Genomic DNA, 23,973 nt, shown 5'->3' on the forward strand with positions numbered 1-23,973 from the left:
CAGGAGGGTAGGCAACACATATTGCACCCTTCGATGATCGGGTGATTTTGCCTGTCTTAACACCGAGAAATGTGTTCCACGCGAAGGTCAACATGACAGGAAAGCAAAGAGGGTCACGTGACTATTGGTTACGTGGAGTGTTGTGCTTCTCCACGTCCCCAGTTCTTGATCCACATTGCAGAAAAAGTAGAGCTGCATGCAATACATGAAAATAGGTTGTTTTCAACTACACGCTTAATTATGATTTTCCCAATTGTAAATCTATCAGACGTGTCTCCCGATTTAGTCGGGACAGTCTTTTACTTTGAATTCCTGTTTGTCATAGGCGTAACTTGACGGGAGCAGAAAGGGCATTTGTAACCCCCCCCCAAAAATCAGGTTTCTTAAAGCTGCTAAAACAGGAATTAAATACTATGATTTGACGCGTCCAAAAAAAGTATTATATTGAAAGATTTTTCCCAAATACGTAGATAGAAATTTAATACTTTGAAAGTGTCTCAGATTTGTTTATTGTCACAACTTAGTGTGGCACAGGTCTATGACAAAAGTGGAATTTCGTAACAGAAATATGAACCCACTCCTTTTATTTCGTAGCCGATTTCATCTTGAAACTGAAATTAAGAATATTAGTTAATAATGTCATTGGTAAACAAAAAAAAAATGTGTTAGACCCAATTCTTTAATACCTTATCATAATCTTTATCGCAAGTTGAAATCTTGTTGTAAGTCCACTGTATGCAAAAAAAAAAAAAGGTAAAGTTCTCACCTGTGCTTGGCGCTACGCCATGAAGGCGTATAGGGGGTGTGGGGGTAACGCCCCACACTTTCTTGATTCGTTCGTGAGTGGGGGTGATGTGATCAGCATCACGCCGCCGCACACTTTCTTGATTCGTTCGTGAGTGGGGGTGATGTGATCAGCATCACGCCCCTGACCGCCTTTACCACCAGGGTTTCCCCCAGGTACCCATGTCATTCGACGCTGGGTGGGCGCAGGGGCCGCTTCCAACGTTAGAAAAGTTCCCGGGCTTGAACCGGCCGGGAATCGAACCCGGGACCTATAGCATGGTAGTCAGACGCGTTACCGACTGAGTCACCGGCACAGATAGACTAATCTGAAGTGCATACAGTTTAAAGTGGGATCCGAACCACTATGTGCGATCACCTGGTATCGTACCCCAGACCCCTTGATTACAAGGCCTTACCACTACGCCATCAGTGAGGCGCACACAATCTTTGTATTTTGACCTTTTTAAACCTATATGTATCATATAAGAGGTTGTTTAACGTTGCTATGCCTCTATGGATTATATTTAGCCAGTATTCGAGCACATAGCGTCAGGTTTCATAGAATATAAGCTTCTCTTCCATGTTTATGGTTTCCTGTCTGCAGTAGAAAAACTGGCAGGTTCCCATAGCTTTTCTTTCAATAGTCTTCCAATGGTTGCATATCATATCACTCAAATTTGATTCATTCGTTTCGAACACAATCCCCGATGGCGCAGTGGGATCGTGGGCGCCTTGTAATTAAGGGATCCCGGGTTCGATACTCGGTGGAGGAACATAGTGGTTCGGATCCCCCTTTAAATTATAGGTCCATTCACGATTAGCCTAACAGGACATAAAGTGGACTTAAGACACCAAATCAAGCAACTAACACAATCCCGTTATTGTCCAGATTATCGAATCCAGAACCTTCGTCGCGAATAACGTAAGCAGGAAGACAACGTGAAATAACCGAACAGAAACAGAACCTAAAACCTACATCGGATAGATTGGATTAAGTCGACGATACAGCACGGGTTCTGAAATGAAAAAGAATACGAAAGTTGAAGGACCTCTATACGCACCCACTTTTCCTCCACTCAATGGGGAAGATATCCTGAGGGAACTTCAAGGCCACGACGATAAAGTGCAATGACGGGACCAAAACATACGGCAGATAGCTGTGTTCCTCCTTATTTCGTACGCCATTGATAACTGTAACACGTGACCTCGTCTTTGGTAGAGCAGAAGCCTGCTTGCTTGCCACCACCCTTTAGTTCAGTGACCTTCGCCCGTAGTCAGCAAGAGTGAATGACTCACCATATACTTGTCTGTGAGGCTACACAAGAATAGATATTTCGTTAGTGGCTGTAAGTATTGTTTCATCTGCAATTATATCAGTTACCATTTCAATAGTTTCCTTCCTAATGGTTACTTTAGTGATAAACATGTAAATTAGTTCTCGAGAGTGAACGTTTTATCTATTTGAACGGGGGATTTCTATACAGCCTGCATGTATTATTTTTTCCTGAAACAAGAAGAAATTCGAAGACGCAAAAAGAGTTGTATAAGAGTAGTTAACAAAAGGAAAAAAGAAGAAATCGAAAATGTAAATGCTGAAATAAATTATGGTAGAGATCGAGTGAATAACATTTTGTCATAGGGCCTCCTCGATGGCGTAGTGATAACGTCGTCGCCTTGTAATCAGTGGATCCCGGGTTTGATACACGATGGATGCACATAGTGGTTAGTATCCCACTTTAAACTGAAGGTCGAGTCCAGATTAGCATATCTGTGCACCAAACCAAAACTAAGAAAGAAATTGTCACAGTGTAAGAAAATTTCATGTTCAACCACATACGAAACACAAGGGAATAATATATTGCAGTTTGGAGTTCACATCTGTAGCATCTAACCAGCACAATTATGAATCGCAACATATCGTATCAGATCCATTTTTATTATACATGTATGATAATATAAGAGAAGTAGAGGAAAGAGAAAACCAAGCGAAACACGGACGCCTTCTCCAGAATTTCAAATCTCGTTACATAAGGTTCTGGGTTGGAGTCCCGAACAGGCATGACTTTCTTGTTCTTGCCCTTTTATCTGCTTCATTTCATCATAATTCATCGTTTCTTCAGATGAAGAGGAAAATCGGCGAAGAGCGGAAATTGTGCCCTGAGGTCGTGGCAACACTGGTACACACCCTGAAGCTGGCTGCAGTGAGCGTGTCTTGAGAGGGCAGGGAATCATGGCTCACTTCTATGACTCATTGCACGATGGTTTGATTTGATTTTGATTTGATTTAGTTTATTTTACTTCGCGTTTTGTGCCTCTTGGCTAATTTGCGAAGATGGTGATGAGTGATGAAATGATGAAATTGATGAATGGACATTCACAAACAACCAAGCCCGACCGGGATTCAAACCCGGGACCCTTGGCGTCGCAGCGCGATGTGCTAACCACTCGGCCACTGGGTCGGGCCCATTGCACGATGGAATCAAAAGAGTGTGGTGGCACAGTCCAAGGGCGATGAAAGTTGGAAGGTTACTTTGAACAACAAAGTCAACTTGCACAAAAACTCACAAAGCAAGTTCTTGGTAAAGGTTTGTTTCGCTCTACTTTATATATTGATGGTATAATCACGGCTGGCCCTACAGTTTAAAGCTTTGATAATTGAATTGCTTTATTTTACTTCATTTTTTGTGTCACCTTTGGCTAATTTGCGAAAATCGGGTTGAGTGATGACATGACAAAATTGATGAATGGACACTCACAAATATCCATGCCGAGGCTGGGATTCGAACCAGGGATACCTGGCCTCGTAGCGCGATGTGCTTTCCACTCCTACACGGGGGCTGGCATTTTAAAGCTTTGACTCTCGTATACAGTGTGTGTAAAAAGTGTTTGGACACTCCTGTAGTTATGTTAATAATGGATCCTCTTGGCGTTGTGGATGATGGTAGGTGAGAGGGATAAAACTGCAATGATTCTACCTCAAATTCTTCCTTTCTTGGCACAACAACGAAATAAAAATATCAAAACATAAACAATCCATGAACAATTATAACAAAAATGCCTCAAATTATGGGCACAGAAAGTTTTTGGACACTTAGTAAAAAAACATTAGAAAGGACCTCTGTGAAACATGATCAATAAACCACTGACCCATTCAACATCTGGGCTGACAGCTGTCAGTTCGGAAGTGTCAGTACTGGCAGTAGCTCCGCCTCATTGAACACGATAGGGCCTCCCCGATGGCGCAGTGGTAGCGTCGTCGCCTTGTAATCAAGGGGTCCCGGGTTCGATACCCGGTGGAGGCACAAGTGGTTCGGATCCCACTTTAAACTGTAGGTTCAGTCCCGATTAGCCTTACTGTGCATAAAGTGGACTTAAAACAACATATCAATCAATCAATCATTGAACACGATAGTGCAAAATGGGTCCCGGAAGGAGAGAGTTCACCTTTTGTGAACGTAGGCAAGTTATCCGTCTACAGAACCAGTGCAAAATCGTTAAGCGAAATATCACGCTTGTCCGGAATTCCTAAATCAACAGTGCAGGTGATCATATATCGCTTTGGCGAAAGAAAAACAGTAGAAAATAAGCCAAGGTGTGGACAACCAAGAGTGCTTTCTGCGCAAGACGAACGGTGTATTTTGCGAACTATCAAAAAGGACCCCAAAACTAGTGCTCCGACGTTGGCTTCAAGACCGAGGTAAGCAAGTTTCCTCCAGTAGAGTTCGTAATCAAAGGGCTGCATATCAGTCAGAATCGCTTACTAGGACCGCCTGGCTGGTCGGGCGGTCGAGTAAAACTATATACCTGGGTTTTGACCCGTCAAGCATCGAAAGCCCACGGGTAACTGGAAGGCCTTGCAAGACGAAGATCGCTTATCTTCAGCGAACGCTCATTCCGGTTTTGCACCGTCTCCAGATACATGAGTCACGCAGTCACCGTTGCCAACTTTTAGATTCTAAACTGTTCTAGGAGCACTTAAAATGTTCATCACTTTTATCAATTTGAAATTGCAGACATTTATTCCTTGGTAGAAAACATTTGTTTCACTCAAACCCAGTGGCAGCGATTGGGTTCCAGAACTAACGGGTCAAGGTGCAAAAGTGGTGGGAGGGGCAAGGACAGTTTAATTTCCCTTCATACATGGTGCAAAAGTGTCAAAAAGTGCACTCTCTCGGCCCCGCCCCTAATTGCCGCCACTGCTGACACCTGTAAAGGAGTACAAACCAAGTTTGGCAAAAAGTGTATCGTAAATATTTTGGAACTTTTTGTTACTGGTGGTTGTTCTACATTATACTTTGGGGGGGGTGCTCCCCTATGGCGCAGTGGTAGTGTGGTCGCCTTGTAATCAAGGGGTACCGGGTTCGATACAAGCAATAGCTGCATCTTAAGTTGTAGGAAGGAAGGAAGAACTGCTAATATTATCCATACCCCTTTTCAGTTTAAAACACCGGAAGCATTTAAATGCCCCATACTTTGCTCCGTGGCAGTTTGAGGTGCTTTATCATTAACATATTAACATCGTGTAGGCTAAATGCAAGGTCACGAGACAGAAGAAAAGCCAAGACAAAGCGCTTTCTATTCAAGAAAATAATAATTGGATAAAATTGTCCAATCAATTTTTGCGTTAATGTTTCACATGAGAAATGAGAATTGTTTTGACTTTTTGGGGCCCCTTAGGCTTAGAGCTCCCGCCCGCCTCCTATTTGACGTATTCATTCAAATTATAACGTTAAACTAGAATATAAAGCCAGATAAAAAAGTTTTAATTTTATCGCCCACAAAAATTAGCCTTTTCTATCTTTCTCACTTCCATTTATTACGTTTTTCGTATCAACCTCATAGAACGCGAGGCCCCTACATGCGCGAGGCCCAGGGTGGTCGCACACTTCACCCACCCCTTGCTATGCCAATGGTTATACAACCTCAAGGCAACTGCGGCTAGCAGAAATTCAAATATTTCCATGCGTAGTGAAATATAATGGCCGTTGGCAACACTGACAGCAGTGCTCGCGTCTACTTGCAAGAACTACATCGAGTCTCACGGGTCTTCTTACGACCCGGGTAATAGAAAAGCCTGGCAGGCATCGATGCCTGTGCACAACTGTGACGTGAAGCTCGCATACGCGATGTCGAGCACCTGGGCTTGACGTGCGTGTTGCATACTATTGTAGGAGCGCCTCCTCGCAGACGGGTTTTTTCCAGGTCTTGTGCAAGTCTCTATTGGTAATGTATGCCGACGAAATGTCTACCATAGACGAGTGGCAAGGAAGAAATTTTGGGTTAGTGTAATAAACAGAAAGAAACGCCTCGAATTTGCCCTATATCACCGCAATTACGATGCAGACTTCTGGAACAAAGTCATTTTTTCGGACGAAAGCAAATTCAACTTATTTGGGTCGGATGGTAGGCATATGGTATGGCGGCAAAGAAATACAGAGTTGGAGGCGCGAAACTTAATCCCAACTGTCAAACGCGGTAGCGGTTCACTCTTAGTATGGGGTTGTATGAGTGCTGCTGGGGTCGGCAAGTTGCATTTCATAGAGGGGACGATGGATCAGAACATGTACATTGATATATTGAAGAATAATTTGAGCGCTAGTGAGGCTCAAATGAACTTGGGTAGTGATTACTTGTTCCTACAGGACAACGATCCTAAGCATACCGCCCTTAATATAAAATTGTGGCTGTTATATAACACCCCTAAAAACAATTTCACCCCCCCCCCCCTCAATCCCCAGATCTGAGCCCCATAGAAAATTTATGTAGTGCATTAGAGAAACAGATAAGAGAAAGAAACATATCCAACAAATCCGACCTAACATTAGTATTGAAGGAAGAATGGAACGCCATTTCAACTCAGATTAGTGCAGATCTGGTAAAATCTGTACCAGACAGGCTCCAGGCAGTGATTCGTGCCAAAGGTAATCAAACAAAATATTAAATACTTGTGTTTTTTGCAGAAAATATGGACAAGAATGGCAAGTATCCAAAGACTTTTTGTGTTCAAAATATATGACATTTTCGTTATTATTGTTTATAGATGGTTTCTTTTTGATATTTTGTATTTTCCTGTTGTTTCATATAAATAAGTATATGAGGTAGAATGATGTGGTTTTCATTCCACTCGCCTACCTGTACCCACAACCCTGAGCGGATACCCTGTTTAAGTACCATCAAAGGTGTCCAAACATTTTTACACTCAATGTATATGCAATTATGATATAAACATAATTTTAGTGCCAAAATTACAGGAAATGAAATGTTTCTGAAAAATGTTTAGGGCGTATTGTGAAAATTTTGTCAAGAAGCTTTTTGATTAAAATATTTTAGCGGTAACACCACAATGCTACCAGGGAGAAATATTTTCTGAATGGATGATATTCAGGGAATAACTTCCCCCACAATTCATTGCGCGAAAGCACGCCAGCTGTCATTATTCCGGCAAATATTTCAGAGCGTGTTGGAAACACGTTTGATAAGTATTGAGATTACAACTTTTGTGGTAGTAAGTCAAGGTACAAATATAACGATTATATGCCAAATGTAGTGTTTCACATTTTACTAAGACTCGTACCGATGACCAGAATATTTAAAAATATGCTATTTGCCACAAGAAAACGTTGTATAAGGCTATGTTACAAAAAAATGCAGGACTATGGAATATGTTTTTCATGGAATGAATCAGACCTGTCCGTTAGTGCAGTGGCTAATGCCTACCCTTTTAATCGAAGGAACCAAAATTCGATTCCCGGTGGAGGGGATTTTTTTTAAAAAAAGAAATGAATTAAAAACAAACTTTGTCTCTTGAAAATGATAATTTATAGAAATATTCCGAAGTATAAAATTGTGTGCTCACTTTTCGTATGTATATTGAACAGCCATAGAAGATATGTTGAAAAGTATATACAAATATACGCATACTGGGAACACATCCGCTGATTGATAAGCAGCATTTTTTAACGTTATTAGAGATCATACAGCAACCATCACATCATTACTTTTCTCCGAGTTCAAAAAATATCCAGAATCCAAACTCACTGCTAGTTACCCAGTTATGCAAAATGTGCCTGGACTACACGCATGCGCTTTATCAAGGATGCGAAGGAACCTCGCAAAGTTACAGAATGTTCTCTGGGGTGCTGTCGGTTGGCCGCGGAGTCACGTGGTGTCTGGTTATCAGTCGAACATGACCTTGTGCAGCACACTGAAGCGAGCGAAGGTATTTCATGTTATTTGCAAGCTGGAACAGACTTTACACGCGTTACAATCGACAGAGGTTTGTCTTCAGCTTATTCTTTAGGGACAGGCAAACCACACTAGGCATACAGAGTATAATGTAATATGGGAGGCATTTATTTCTCAGTCTCCTCACACTGAAAATTTTATTACCCTTTTGGGAGTTAGTTGGCCGTAGAAACGGATCTTATTATTGAAATCGTATCTCGTATGATGGCTTGGTTCAGTATGCTGATCAGGTTTTCTGACAAAAGCAGGACAGGTTACCCAAGAACAATCTGCTTCCTTCCTCATCCTGTATAAAGCATACGAGCACATAGCACAAATATGTAAGAGAAATATTTGTTAATTTGGTAACTTGTTTGCAATTGGATTTCTAACATTAACAGCTGCAAAGAAACAAAAGCTTTTTTTTTTAAAGATTATAATAATAATAACCCATAGCTCTATAGCCCGTGAGGGCCTTGGCTTACCTACCGACTGCTGGTCTCCCTCCCACACTGTTTCTCCGTCACCAAAGATTACAATAAATAATTTTTATTTGATTAGGAAACTAAGAATGACTTCAGTATTCTCATGCAGTACACAATAGATTCTAAACACTCTCTAAAACATACTACTGCTCGTTGCAACACATTATTTCTACAATAAAGACACAAAATTAAGGGCATGCTCAAGTAAAATTACGTATATTTCTGTAATTATCAAGTGCTTTACTGCTCAACGTCAAGTTTGGATTTGTCGGTTATCCAAATATTATTAATTTTGAAAATACTCTTTCAGTTGGTGGAATGTGCCTGAAATTGAATGACATATTAAATCGTGAACGTATTTTGTTTCTTTAATTAAAACTTTTAGTTTACAAATTAGTTCATCAAACCAACCTGTGTTCTTCTCCCTTGTTTATTTACGTATAGTATTATCTAAAATCCCATTGAAGCATAGAAAAACGTTTCGCTGTTCATAAGCCAGTCATGGTTCTCTGCAGTTTTCAATGCAACATTCAGGCTTTCTGATCGTCATCTTACGCTTCACATCAGTAGTATTTATAAGTTGGTTTAAGAGAAATTCTCCATTTTTAATCTTTCAATATATGATATCAATATCACATTGCAAAAAGAAGTTATTAATGGTTTCAATGTCATTTGCTGGGAAAGAAAATCGTATTACTTTGGATTCCAACATGCAAACGCAAGTATCAAAGTCTTATTAGCACTGACAACTATGATCTCAAATATAACGTGGCTGCATGCTTTTCGCTAATAAATAACTGTGTCTTTTAACTTATACACAAATACATCGTCGCTTCGGAACAAGAAATGTTCATCTTTGCTGCTTTCAGATTACTAACATACGAAGTGGCATGTAATTCAAAAGGTTTTAAAGAAATCTGAGTTTTATAAATAAGGTTGGATGAAATTTGACAAAAAAAGTTACCTTCTGCTGGGCTCGAACTCAGGTTGCCCGCACGCAAGTCCAACACGCTAGCCAACAATCCAAACGAGACAACACGAAACGATTTTGAAAGTAGTCCACAAAACGAAAGTTTATTTTCAGATTGCTAATTCCCAATGTGTAACATGCGTAGCCAGGTGTGTCTTGCGTTTTCTGTACTTTTGTTATTTGAGTAGCTTTGGTCTCTCCCTAAGTTAATCACGGGAATAGTGAGAAATGTTTTTTAGACGAAGATGATAAATAGATACACAGGAATAATCCACCCTCGCAATAAATCCAGAACTCAAACCTGGAACCTTCGATGCGAGGTGTGTTTCTTGTTCTAACTATATCTGTGTGTTTTCGTTAGATTCATGGTATTTCGTGAGTAGATATGAAGAAAGTAAATAAATAAGTAGGTGGAAGGGACTGGAGAATCGTAGCTACGGAACTATTGAGAAAATATCCTTCGTCAAGATAGAGAATCTCTATATCCGTTGTGATAGAGAACCTATTATAAGAATGAAAGGACAGATTAAAATATTAAATTTGATGTGTATCCTTTCGTTAAGATGCCTAGAAAACAATATAATAAATTTGTTCACTGCAAGCGAATAATAAAAAAAAGTTTGCCCATGCTGGGGATCGAACCTAGATCTCAGTGGTGAAAGTTCTGCACGCTAACCAACACACTATCAATAGCACTACATTTTCTTTTTTCCAGTCAGTCTGTTTCCTTCCTCAGCACATGAAAAAGCAAATACATCTTAATTTCTGATAATTGTCTCATTCTCTATTAATAGAAACCACGTATGTCAAAAATAGACGCATTCTTTCTGTGAAATATCACATGTTTCTCCGTTTACAGTCATTTGGACACTCACTTGGTAGTTAAAACTTAGCTTTGTGTGTGCGTTTTCACGTGCATGTGTGTGACAAGAGTGGTGTGAACGTGAGTTGGATGTTGTTCTAGGTATTATTTTCGTTCAAAGCATTAATATAACTGTTAAATATAGAACTTAGTGTAATGCAAGGAGTGAAAATATAAACCCAGTCCGTCAGGTTTGTTACCAAACAACATTAAATAAAGGAACGTAACTTGTATCGAGTATTATTCCATGTACCATCAAGCTCTGTGTCAGCATATAAACCAAAAACCTCATCTTTGTTGTCTTTAGGTGTGCTTAAATATTTTTGAGCAAGAAGACCCAATTCAGTAGGATAATGAGTAGCTACAATTCTTCGAGGAGGAACAGGACTAGGTGTATGAATACTAGAAAGTGGGGTGATTGGATAATCTAATATGTTCCTAGCAGCTACCGGCACAAGCTCTGTGATCAAATTTTGGTTCTGCTCTGTAACAGTTTTGATATTTTTACCCAGTTCACTAATAGCATCAATAATAGGCTGTTCTGTGCGCTTGTGTTGTTCATAGATACCTCGGTTCTCTAATTTCCATCCCTCAAATCTTTTACAAGATAGTCTCTTAATTTAAGATCATCAATAATTGATCTTTTCATGGTTATTTATATATGTTTCAATGTCTAGAAAATTGTTAATTTTATTTCTATATTTACCACTATTGGGTTTCCTTGTCATATCAATTGTGACAAACCCATAGCTGTTCTGGTTCCAACACCTACTGCAAAACTTAGAAAAATTATTGTAGATCAAGTCACCACCTACATATTCATCATGTATGTGTTTGAGGTTGGTATGATCTTGATGAAACACACATATAAAATTGCTGTTGTCTGTTATCAGCTGTTTTGGTATTTTAGAAAAAGTCTGTGCCAGGTAGAAGCAATGTATGTTTTTGTGTCGGCCCTGTGTAAAGAAATTTCTAACCTTGTTTTGGTTTTCCAGTATAATATCATCAAACACAACAACAGAGTTATCAAGACAGTCATTAAGTGGCTTAACATCTGATTCAAAAGTGGCTATATCCAGTCCATCATATAGCTTCATCAGCTGCTGATATTTTAATTGTTCTAAACTCTTAGAGAAGACATACAAGTGCCTGTTTTTCCAGTCTAACCAGTTGGGTGCCAATAAAAAATTATCGATCATTAGTGTAGTTTTACCACAAGCCGATGGCCCAACAATAAGACATCTAATATTATCAGGCACAACTTGCCATTTCTCTTAGTCTACTGTTCAGGATCTGGTAGTCTCTTTATAACATCCCAGGTGTTCATAGTATCACTTTGTCTGCCTCGATCCAGCTGTGTTCTGGGAGACCTAGCCATTTGACTAGTATTTTCTTGCCTTTTCTGCGGATGACTTTTTCTATAAGATATGTGTCAGGCTGTTTAGTTTTGCTGAGTTCTTCTTCATAAAACCTGTCTTTGAGAATTTCTCCTCGATGGTCTTTTATTATATATGTGTTACGGGCCCCAGGTTTAACTTGAACCACTGTAAATAATTCAGTACTCCAGTTTCTGGTAAAACCTCTTTTGAATAAGTGCTTATATTTACTAATTCTTACTTGATCACCAACCTTGTATTTAGCTTTTTTGGTTGTTGGCTGGTATCTAGGATAGTAAACAGTGCTGATCAATTGCTGCTCATCAGATGAAGTTACCTCAGAGGGTTTCATGTTGATTGTGGTGTGGATTGAGTTGTTATATCTATCTAGAAGTTCTGGTAGGATATTAAGCCATTTATAATTACCTTGAAGGGTAAATTGTTTATACATATGATTTTTTAGAGTTCTGTTGAATCTTTCTACAATAGAGGCCTTGAGATCACTGTAACTCGAGTAATGTTTTATTGACTGGCTTCTAATAAATTGTTGGAACACCAAATTATAGAATTCTTTGCCATTATCTGTTTGTAGATAGCGTGGTGATCTTCCACTCTGATTAATAATTGTTCTGAAGGCTTCTGTAACACATTTTCCAGTCTTACATTTGAGTGGCAAAGCCAAGGCAAATTTTGAAAATGTATCTATGACAGTAAGTATATACTTGTAGCCTTTGTTGATCTTGTCTACGTTTTTCAGCTGTCCCCCATGAGGGGCCATTTCAACCAAGTCAGACTGCCATAAATCATCTATGCCTTTTGTAACCACTGGCAGTCGCTTATAGTTATGTCTGGCTGGTTTGTGTAGCTCATCAACAATAATTTGTCTAGACATAGTATTTAAACAAGAATATTGCAACTATAGGGTGTTCAGCAGCTGATACTACAGGATTTTCTAAATATAGTTTGTCTCTTATTTGTATTTTAAATTCAAGAGAACCATCATCTTCAGCATAAGTTGTCTCTAATGTATTGGGGTCTGTAAAATCTTCTAACTCTACACTGGTGACCTTTGGTTTGTTGTCAGCATTAGTTATTGATAAAGTAGGGTAGTGGTGTGCCTCTGGTTGTAGCCAATATTTAATCTTGATTGGTCTGAGTGTACCTCCAACAAAAAACTGGTAATAAAATTGTGCAGGGGACAGCATATACAGTTTACCACCTGGTGTAAATGGTGAATCATATTCTTTGTTGGGGATACTGTACAATTCAAGGATTACTGTATGCTTAGGATTCTCGATTAGGCCAGTTATTTCTTTTTCTGTTGTAAGCAATCTACTCATTACAGATTCAAGATGCTCATTAATAGTCCTAACAATCTCATCGTGACCTGGTTTCATTCTTATGTCTACAGCAAATTTCTTGTATTGTTGCACAATCTCTTGAAGCTGGGTGGCAAAAACAGACAGAGCATTTGCTTGCTAGGATTCCATGCTCCCTAGCTGTTGCTTAATGTTGGCTACAATTTGCTGTAAATTTTCAACAACTGCCAATTTTGAATTTTGAGCTGTAAGATCATGGACTTGTCTTCTGATATTCTCAAACAGAGCATGCAGTTCATTAATATGTTGATTAGTTGGTAGAGTAGCCACTGTTTGAGTAAGCTGTTTGATCTCTGTCTGGATATTCTTGACATCTTCTGATTTCAGTATGCGATTCACTGCTCTCTTAATATTTTTAAGTTCTTGTGATGTAGGCAGATTGGCTACAGTATTCTGCAAAGATTCCAGGGCCAATTTCACATCATTTAATTCAGAAGCATCAGCCACACTACGCAGACCATCTTGGAGCAGGGTTATGTCTGCCTGAGTAGGTGTTGATTGTTGTAATATTTCAAGCTTTGTTTGGATATCATCGATCAAGGGATGAAAATGAGATAGCTCAAATTCAGTGTTGAGGTTTTCAAGTTTGGTGATTTGTTGCTGAACACTGACAAGAGTGTCTACAATACCAGGTAAGCGAGATTCTAGATTTTCTTGTACATTTGTCAGATCACTTTGTACTGCTGCTATGGTGCCCTCAAGGTGGGTTATGGTACTCTGAATTTGTCTCTAGTTGCAGCTTGATGTTGGCAACACTACGAGTTATAGCACTCAGAGCATCAGAAGATGGTAGGTTGTTCATAAAATTTTCAAGTGTCTCAATTTTTTCTTTAACCTCGGCTATAGCATTGTTCAAGGGGTCCAGATTAGGTATCTGTAGTGACTGAATTTGTTCCTTTAGAGTGGAAATTACTAGATCAAAATCTTCTTGTGACTTTATGCTTTTGACAATTGTTTGGAGCTGTGTCTGGACACTACCAATCTGCTCTTATAATTGTTGTTTCAATTGCTCAGAATTGGTAGCCTGAGTTTTTAATTTGGCTTGAAGAGCTGCTACAGCATTTTCTAAACTTTGAAAATTATCCAATGTTGCCAAGTCAGTATATTTTTGAAGCAATAATTTAAGTTCTGAATAAATTTTAAGAAGAGGGTCCATGCATTGTGATTGTAAATTAGTAATTTCTAGTTGAAGACTAGCATTGAGTGTGGTTTGTAAAGCTTGTAAATCACTTCTTAATTTTTTAACTCTGACGTCAAGCATCAGAATCTCATCACTGTGATCTTCATGCCTTGTATGGCCAAATATATCATTAATCATTTTGTTTTTAGTGGTTATTTATTATAAAATATCTAATTCTTTATTCTATAAAAAAAGGTATAAGCTTGTCATAATATCTTGGGACCTCAATATATAAACAATCACCGGCAGAAACAGTATATACAGTCCCAGAAATCATGTTTGAGTGCTTAATTCTATAAATATTTCTCCCTACTGAAACCTTGACATCACCCTCGGGAGTTGTAATAAATTGTAATTGACCATCTATAGGTAATTGGTAATGGTTTAAGTTATTGTTAAATATGTATAATGTTTTACCTGTTTTATCATCAACATCTGTAAGTATGCTATTTAGATGAATAATTAACAAACCACTTAGTTTAGATATTATAGATTTTATATCAGGAGAAGGTGCTGGTGTTGGCAAGTCCATAATAGCTTTTTTTTTTAATCCAAATAAATTCATTGGCATGTTTTATTTATTTCAAATCATGCTCTGTGATTGGGCATTGTTTGCCACTTATCAAGTCACAATGACCCCATGGTAGAGTATGTATTCCACATGATAAAATACATCTCTTATCGTCATGTGGGTCTAGAGCTATTTTTCTTACATTAACAGTATTCAACAAGTGATCTTTACTCTGGATTCTGTTTTCTGATGTTCTGATTAACTTCTGTAACTTGAGACAATCTTCATAATCTTCAAATTGGAGCTCTTTGTCTACAGTGTCTCTACTAATACCCTTGGCTTTTTTAGCAACAACACCAGTACATGTTTCAAAACTATACATCTTAGCTCTTAACCCAGCAAATCGTACAATAACATCGCCAAGGGTATCATCTTTTAACTTGCCAGGCACCTTTTTGTTGTGGGGTTGAATTTTTGAATGTTCACTAGTATCAAAATATTTAAACAATTCAGGCTGTGATATATCTTTATAAACATCTTCTGTTTGAAGATCAAGAATAAAACTATCTGTGTCCATGTACATTAATTTTATACTATTACCATGAAAAGGTTTCAACACATCATAATAGAGTTTTAACATGTGTAATTTGGCCAATTCTAATATCACAGCCCCTACATAAGTAGGTTTGTCAAACTTAATTTTTGTTTTTTTCATATTAAAAAGTGTCATATTCTCATCATAAATTCTTCTATAATTGAAATTAGGTTTTGCCACTAATTTTTTGCTTCGGCTGGGGTCGGTAACTAATTTAACATCAGTATGTTTTCTAACATTTTCTATAGTTTTGCCATATACTGAATTGACCATTAATTTAAACAAAGTTTTATCAAATTGGCTTACTGCAGATGTTCGAAGCTCAGTGTTTGTATCAATATATGGCTTTAACCATCTTGAGTGCCTGAACCTCAAGACTTTGCCAACATTGGTCACTCGAACACCGTGATGCATCAGGAACTGAAGGATCTTGTAATATATTACATAACCCTGTTTTGGTTTTAGAGTCATCATTAGCTTCTTTTGTATAGAGCCAGGTGATCACTTAACCTCAGAAATTGGGGGCAAATCAGAAAACTTGTTGTGTAAATCATCAGGAATTGTCAGATCAACCTCTAAGAACAGGCCATAGTGACTGTCATCAAAAACCTGAAGATTCCTAATACTAAAATTTTCAACCCACTCAAGCCCTGCATATGGCAGTTTATCCATCATAGCATGACCATACAAGCTGTTTGCATCCACATAAAGTATTTAATTTAATGGCAGTGCTGGATCATAATTGGGAATATATTTGTTATTTGCTCTAGCATATCTCTGAGAACATTGCACCATGCCTCCTCTTATACATTGTTCCATAAAGAGATACATGTCCTGATCTTGGATTAGATTCAATTGCATTTTAGTATTCAAAAACATTGCAGACCATGCTAGGCCTGGAGCACTATAGAAATACATTGGATCCAGCTTATAATTTTCTATTGAAGATTTTCTAAATGCCTGAGGTATCTCGGCTAAGAGAGTTACATCAAGTTTTAAGTATGCTTTATGATAATCACCAAGTGTCTGGCATTTTAAGTTGTCCCACATCAACTGAGCATGGTCATAATCTTTATTAGTGATTTCGGATGCCCTGAGTTTACTGTAGAATGCTTTTTTTGGTGGCAGAGTACACTCATCAAATTTAGAAAAATCTGTAACATAGTCATATGGGTATACACCTTTTCGCCTAATTAATTTCAAGTCCTGATTTGGAAATGTGTCACAAGTAATTTTAAATTGATCATCAGATAATTGACTGGCCAGAGTAGCCAAGCTAGCCGACAGAATTCTGTATGAATCAAGATATCTTAAGTGAATAGGAACACCATTAACTTTAATTATCTTGCTAATAGCTATATATTTCTCATCATTTTCTGCTAAAATATTTAAATTCTGCTTGTCAAACCCCTCGTACCTGATCAGATGATGAAAATCATAATTGGATGCACCATGGCAAAATATTGGGACAAATTTTGGTCTCTGGATCTTAATATTACAACTTTTACACAGAGCTAATAAGAATTTACCATTTGTATGGGAATGGTGTTTCACCTTGATATTTGTATTTGAAAATTTAAAATCACATACCGGACATTTTTCTGTATTGTTTAAATTTTGAATCTGTTCTTCTCTTAAAGGCATCATAGGTTTTGATTTTAATAAGATATTAGATGCTATGTCATAGCACTCATTTTCTATTCTATGTGCAAATTCTTTGATAGTATCTGGTCCCATATATAAGTGTGGTTCACTAGCAACACCATCCCGTATAACTATATAACAAAAACTAGAAGGTTCATGTAATTGGTATGATGTACTTGAAGATTCATCAGGATCTGGGCTGCAGAATGCAAGGGGTTTGAGGTTTGATTCAAAATCACAAACTATATATGCTGGGTGTTCCAACAAAGCTTCAAATTTGTGGAATTTTGCATTTTCATTTGGTTTAGGCATAACCATATGAACAGGTTTATGGTTCCCACAGTATTTTAAATGTTCAACTAACTTGTTTTTAGCAATTTCTGCATTCTCTTTACGAACCCCATTTACCATTTTTTGACCATCAAATACAGTTAAACATCTTCGGCACAACTTGAATATTCTATTAGATTTGTCTAGTTGTTTTCTTACTAAAGCTTCAAGATTATGTATCAAAGTGTAATGGTATGTGCCATCTCCTTCAATTAAAAGCAAATCAATTGGAATAGCAAAATCATCATCAAGTGTACTGATTCTGAGAGGTTCTATCAAGCAATTTCCAACACCAGTAGAACAAATAAATACATTAATAGATAATGGTTTACCATTGATATCTCTGGCCTTTTTTTCAAATTTATCAATATTCTGAACAGACATTGGATATTCTAGTCCCTCCATTGCTTCATCAAAATTATGTTCATATTGTTTATAATAACTTATTCTCTCAGGATCCCTTAAAACTGGATACAAAGCAGCTAAAATACACCACAGAAAGCATTTCTCATCATTATTTTCTATGTTAAGCACAGCTTTTTTGTTTTTAATATTGGCAGGTAATGGCACATATGTAGAATCTTGTAATGGGTTAAATTTAGAAATATTAATATAAAACTTGTGTGGAGTTCCACATAAACTCCATCCTGATTCCTTAGCAGCAAATTCAGAGTGTTTAATAATCAATTGCTCTATCAACCTGCTTATTATTTTGTCTAAATTTGTATTTGAATATATAGCTACAGTTTCTGTTATGTGAGGGTGTGTAAATTTTGTGCCGTTTGGTTTCTTATATTGTGTAAATAATTTGAAAGATAGTTTATAAGAACAATTTTGTTTATTTAGAATAGCTTGCATATCAGAATTTATTTTGTTTAAAAAATTCTTAATATCACATTTTGGCTTTGATATAAAACGGTAATCATTTAGTTGATTATTAAAACTGCTTTGAATAGGTGTATAGAAGAGCTGCTTTGCTGGTTTATAATTAATAGGTGTTTCAAGTTTTCTTTTTAGACCAGATGAAGATGTAGATGGTTGTGATAAAGTAGAAGATTGTGCAGAACAAGTATTTTTATGTTTATATAAGAAATATTCCAGACTATATTTTCTATGACATTTTGGGCATATTTTTGTAGGGTTCTATATTTGTCTGGATTTCAATTCTTTTGGTGCTTAGCCCAATTGGGGCTACATATATATTTTATTGCATTGTTTACAATATTTTTGATTTGGCATTTTTGTTATTAGTTATAAGATTTTTTGGGGTTCAAGTTAAAACTTATTATAAAATATCAGTTGGGTTTAGCAGTGTACTTTGTATATTTATTGCATATACTTAGTATATTAATATTATTAGTTTTTGAAGTTGGTTTATTATATCATATTTCTCGGGTTTCAAATCAAAATTCTATACTTAACCTTCTAGCGGGCGTGTTCATAATCGTGTCACCAGCGGGCGCGTGACGCATTTTTTACGTCATTTAATATCATTTATTATGAGCAAGAATTTTTATAATATAAACGAAAATGTTTTGGGTCTACATTTATTTATATCATATCTGAGGTTAATATAAATGAAACATATTGAAATATAAGTTAGAATGCTGAAAAAAGAAAGAAACAGTACGTAACTTATTACATATTTATAGCGCACCACGCTTTACATCAGCAGGCGCGTGTTGTACTTTTTACGACAGATATACCTGCTGAAAACGTAAATCTTACAAGTTTATGTACAAACACTTTACATTGCAAGTTCAAGAGGGACCGAGTCGAGTAAAAATTCTCTACGTCATATGAAAAATTATGGGCAGACTATGGCAATATCCTGTGTACACACTCCAGCCTCCCCCTTCCCTCACCGCACGCGCGCGCGCACACACACACACACATACACAACACAAACACACACACACACACTATATCTCGTATAAACTAAGTAAAATAAACCAAATAATAAGAACTTACTTTCCAATTTTCGGATATGTCCTTCTCCTCAAAACATCCTGGGAACGAGTCTAGCTACCAAAGTAGGTCAAGTCGCGATTAACCTTTCTGTGCATAAAGCGGACTCAAAATCAAAACCAATCAATCTATTCTATTCGAGAAACTTGAGGGATACGCTGAATTTTGCTAACGTCTATGTTTTGTCGACTCATTTTCAACAATGACCTGACGAAATAATTACAGAACAGGAGCAGGGGCGCAGCGCAAACTTTACGACACGGTGTTCTGATCTGAAATAAACAACAATTGACAGAGTATAACATATGGATTAGTAACAATGACTGCTAATATGCAACGCAAAATACCTCTTTGACGAATACATAAAAAGCATACGTCGATGAATTCAAAGGAAACATAAGAAAATTAAAGAAAATTACTTTTGGCGTAAATTTTGCGCAGGCGCGCCCGCTCGAAGGTTAATATAACTATGACAAATTGTAATGCCAATAGCTTACGTGCACAAAGGTAGAATAAGTATTGATCCACAGAAGCAGTGACCTACAAATTCACTGACCTACCACAATTGCATGTCAGCACTGGCAATGACCTAATGCGTATTGATCTTGTATAACACACGGAGACAGATTGCAACAGCTGCAAGCCAAAACTCTAAATATAAACTAATTACAATGGAGTAACAAATATCAAACTCTTTTATATAAAATATAAGATTTTTCTTCAGTATACCAGAAATATGTTTAATATAAATAATAAAAAATTCGGTATATCAAACCAAACAGACCTATAATATGAGGAGCACTGGAACAACACGTCTGTACTCTTCAACTATTCTCACAATATTAACTATTATAGTTAGATCCAGCTTTTTATATATGTAGCTAAACCCGGTCTGAGAAGAAAAAAAACGGGAAATTTCCGAGAATTTTGTTTTTACGGGAATTTCCCGAGGAGTCAAACTTTTTACGGGAAATCCCCGAGGAGTCATACTTTTTACAGAAAATTCCCGAGGGCTTTTTACAAAAGTCTTGGATTAGACAAAATAGCACACTATAATCAAAAAGCTCTTATGAGCTTAGTTTTAAGTGTGGCCAAAATAATGTTAAGAAAAACCATATTTTTAACAAACTTATAAACAACAATTTAGCAGATTCAGGTTTAGTCACATCAATCTGAGGGGGGTCATACTTTCTCGGAAGCTTTTTTTACAAAAATCATATGTTATACACAGTAGCAATAAGATTTTATAGACATTTTGCCTTAGTTTTAAATATTTGTATTCAGTCAAAATACCTCATACTTTCTCGCGCCAGTAATATCATCAATTACACTACTCCTACGTATAGGGCCGGTGACAACCCACCATCGTGAGGAAATTGGGAAGCTCCGAGTGAGTGAGCGTAACCCGGTCAAGAAGACCTACCACAACGGCGGGGGGTTCGTCGGGCTGATCACCCGTCACCCCAATACTGGTCTAAGACCTCCACGCTATAACAGGTGACGGAGGAACAGTGTGGGAGGGAGACTAGCAGTCGGTAGGTAAGCCAAGATCCTTCAAGGGCTGTAGCGCTGTGGTTTAGTTTAGTTTTTAGTATTATATGTATTTCTGGATAATCTTCTCGAAAGAATTATATACTTTTCGCCAGGCATAACATTTTATTGAGTATGTTTGTAAAATAATGAGACATGTGAAAAAACTATCGTAAAAAATAATTTTCACAAATAAAATTTAAAACGGTAAAGATTTCAACCCAAAAATAAAGTAAAAATATATTTCAACTTTACTCGAATAATTTATTAAAGAAAATGCAATAATTAGGTGCTCGAGTTATTTAAAAAGAAAGTAGGGCAATAAAACTGGATCTATAGTTTAAAGTGGGATTCCAATCACTTGTGCCTAAACTTCGTATCAAACTTACCAATACTCGGTTCGAACATGGATGTGTGTGTTTGTCCCAATGAGAATACAGAGAATATAGAGGAAATTGACATGTGTGACAACTGAGAAAAAGGTGAAAAACGGGTGATACTATTAATTTTGAAATAGTCTTTCAGTTAGTGTAATGTGCCTGAAATTGAATGCTCTATTTTTAACCATAAACATGTTTTGTTTCTTCAATTAAAACTTTTAGTTTACAATTTAGTTCATCATACCAACCAGTGTCCTTCTGTCTTGTTTATTTATAGTTATAAATAAAATCCCATTGGAGCATGTAAAAACCTTTCACTGTTCATAAGTCAGCAGTTTCCAATGCAACATTCAGGCTATCTGATCTTGCATCGTACGTTTCAGATCAGGTATCCACATAATTTAATATATTTATAAGATGTGTTAACCGAAATTCTCCATTTTTATTCTTTCCATATATGATATCAATACCACATTGCAAACAGTTATTAATGGTTTCAATGTCATTTTCTGGGGGAAACATTTTGGTATTACTTTAGATTCGAACATGCAAACCCAAGTATAAAAGTATTGCTTTAGTCAGCACTCATGATTTTGAAACGTGGAAAGGTAATCATTTTACGGGAAACGTGAAAGTTGGTGTGCGTTGATAGACTGTAGCTACTGCCATATCAGCACTCACAACTAGGAAGCGTTCTCAATGATCACGTGGCTGCATGCTTTTCACTAATTAATAACTGCGTTTTTTCAACACATGCACAAATACATCCTTGCTTCGGAACATCAAATTTTCATCTTTGCTGCTTTCAGATTACCAACATACGAAGTGACATGCAATTCAAAAGGTTTTGCAGAAACCTCAGTTTTATAAATAAGATTGGATGAAATAAAACAAAAAAAAAAAAATTCCTTCCGCTGGGCTCGAACTCGGGTTGCGCGCATGCTAGTCCGACACGATAGCCTACACTCTAAACGTGACAACACGAAATCTTTCGCAAGTAGCCGACTAAAACGCAAGTTAATTTTCAGATTGTTAATTCCCAAGGTATAACATGCCTAGGCAGATGTGTCTTGCATTTTCTGTAGTTTTGTTATTTCAGTCGCTTTGGTCTTTCCCTGGGTTAATCACTTCAATAATGAGGAATATGTTTTAGACAAAGATGATAAACACACACACAGGAATAATCACCCTCGCAAAAAAGCCAGAACTCGAGTCTGGAACCTTCGACGCGAGGTGTGTTTCTTGTTCTAACTATATCTGTGTGTTTTCGTTAGATTTATGGTATTTCGTGAGTTGATATGAATGAAGTAAATAAATAAGACAAGTGGGTGGAAGGGACTGTAGAATCGTAGCTACGGAACCATTGAGAAGATATATATCGCCTAGATAGAGAATCTCAATATCCCCTTCTGATAGAGAACTTATTAAAAGAATCAAAATACAGATTCAACGAACAAATTTGATGTGTATCCTTTCGTTAAAATGCTTAGGAAACAATATTACATACTTCTTCACTAATAGAAAAGAATTTAAAAAAACTGTCCTTGGTGGGGATTGAACCTAGATCTCACTGGTGAAAGCTCTGTACGCTAACCAACACTCTATCAATAACACCACGTTTTTTTTTCCAGTCAGTTTGTTTCCTTCCTCAACACGTGAAGACGAAATTGCATCTTAATTTCTCTCATAATTGTTTCATTGTCTATTAATAGAAACCACGTATGTCAAAAATAGACGCATTCTTTCTGTGAAAAGTCCCATGTTTCGCACATCGTGCTTCTCCATTTAATGTTATTTTGACATTCACTTGGAAGTTAAAACTTAGCTTTGTGTGTTTATTTTCAAGTGCATGTGTGTGAGAAGAGTGGTGTGCACGTGTGTTCGATGTTTTTCTGGGTATTATTTTCGTTCAAAGCATTAATATAATTGTAAAATATGGTATTTACTGTAATGCAAGGAGTGAAAATATAAACCCAGTTCGTCAGGTTCGTTCCCAAACAACATTAAATAATGGAACGTAACGTGGACCGAGTATTATTCCATGTCGAGAACAAGAGACATTACGATCGACAATCTTCATCTCGTATTTCTCTTCGGCATCTACTCAATTTACAGAGATATATACCCGTGACTGGTATACAAGCCACAGAATTGCACTGTTGGTTGGGTTGTCTAGTCACAAGGCGCTTGGTGGTCAGACATGGATGGCTTGCTTCAGTGCTTCTTCAATAGGGTCGTTACAACCCAGAAGTGTCCCTGACTGTACATTGCGCTCATAATTTTATAACACGCATTAAAATCCTAAAAAGTAGAGAACTCGAAATAAGTTCAAATGAACTGTAGGAAGTTCCTCACTTCCTACATGGAGGAATCGCGCCTGCCGCTGACTTCAAAATGAATATGATCCATTGCGACACAAGGAAAACAATCTGCCACACCTGAACATCATGCCCCTTTAAATCATTTTATAAAAGTAGACAAACGCTTTTTGTCCTCCCTATCCAAATAAAAGTACTGAAATCCGGAGAATTTAAATATGAGAATGTACCAAAAAATATTTTTAAATTTCACAGTGGAAATTGGCCGTGGATGAAAATAGAGAACACAAGAAATAAACACATAATCCATAAGTTGAGGCAATAACGTGTTTGTGGAATGGATAACTTACCTGTGGCATTCGAAATGCGCTGAAAGATTGCAGATAATTAGCATTGCATAATAGACAGCGTTCGCTACCTAATGCCGTTGTATAC

The sequence above is a fragment of the Lepisma saccharinum genome, chromosome 2 (genome assembly GCF_977018435.1).
Source record: "Lepisma saccharinum chromosome 2, izLepSacc3.1, whole genome shotgun sequence".
In the NCBI taxonomy this organism is placed as follows: domain Eukaryota; kingdom Metazoa; phylum Arthropoda; class Insecta; order Zygentoma; family Lepismatidae; genus Lepisma; species Lepisma saccharinum.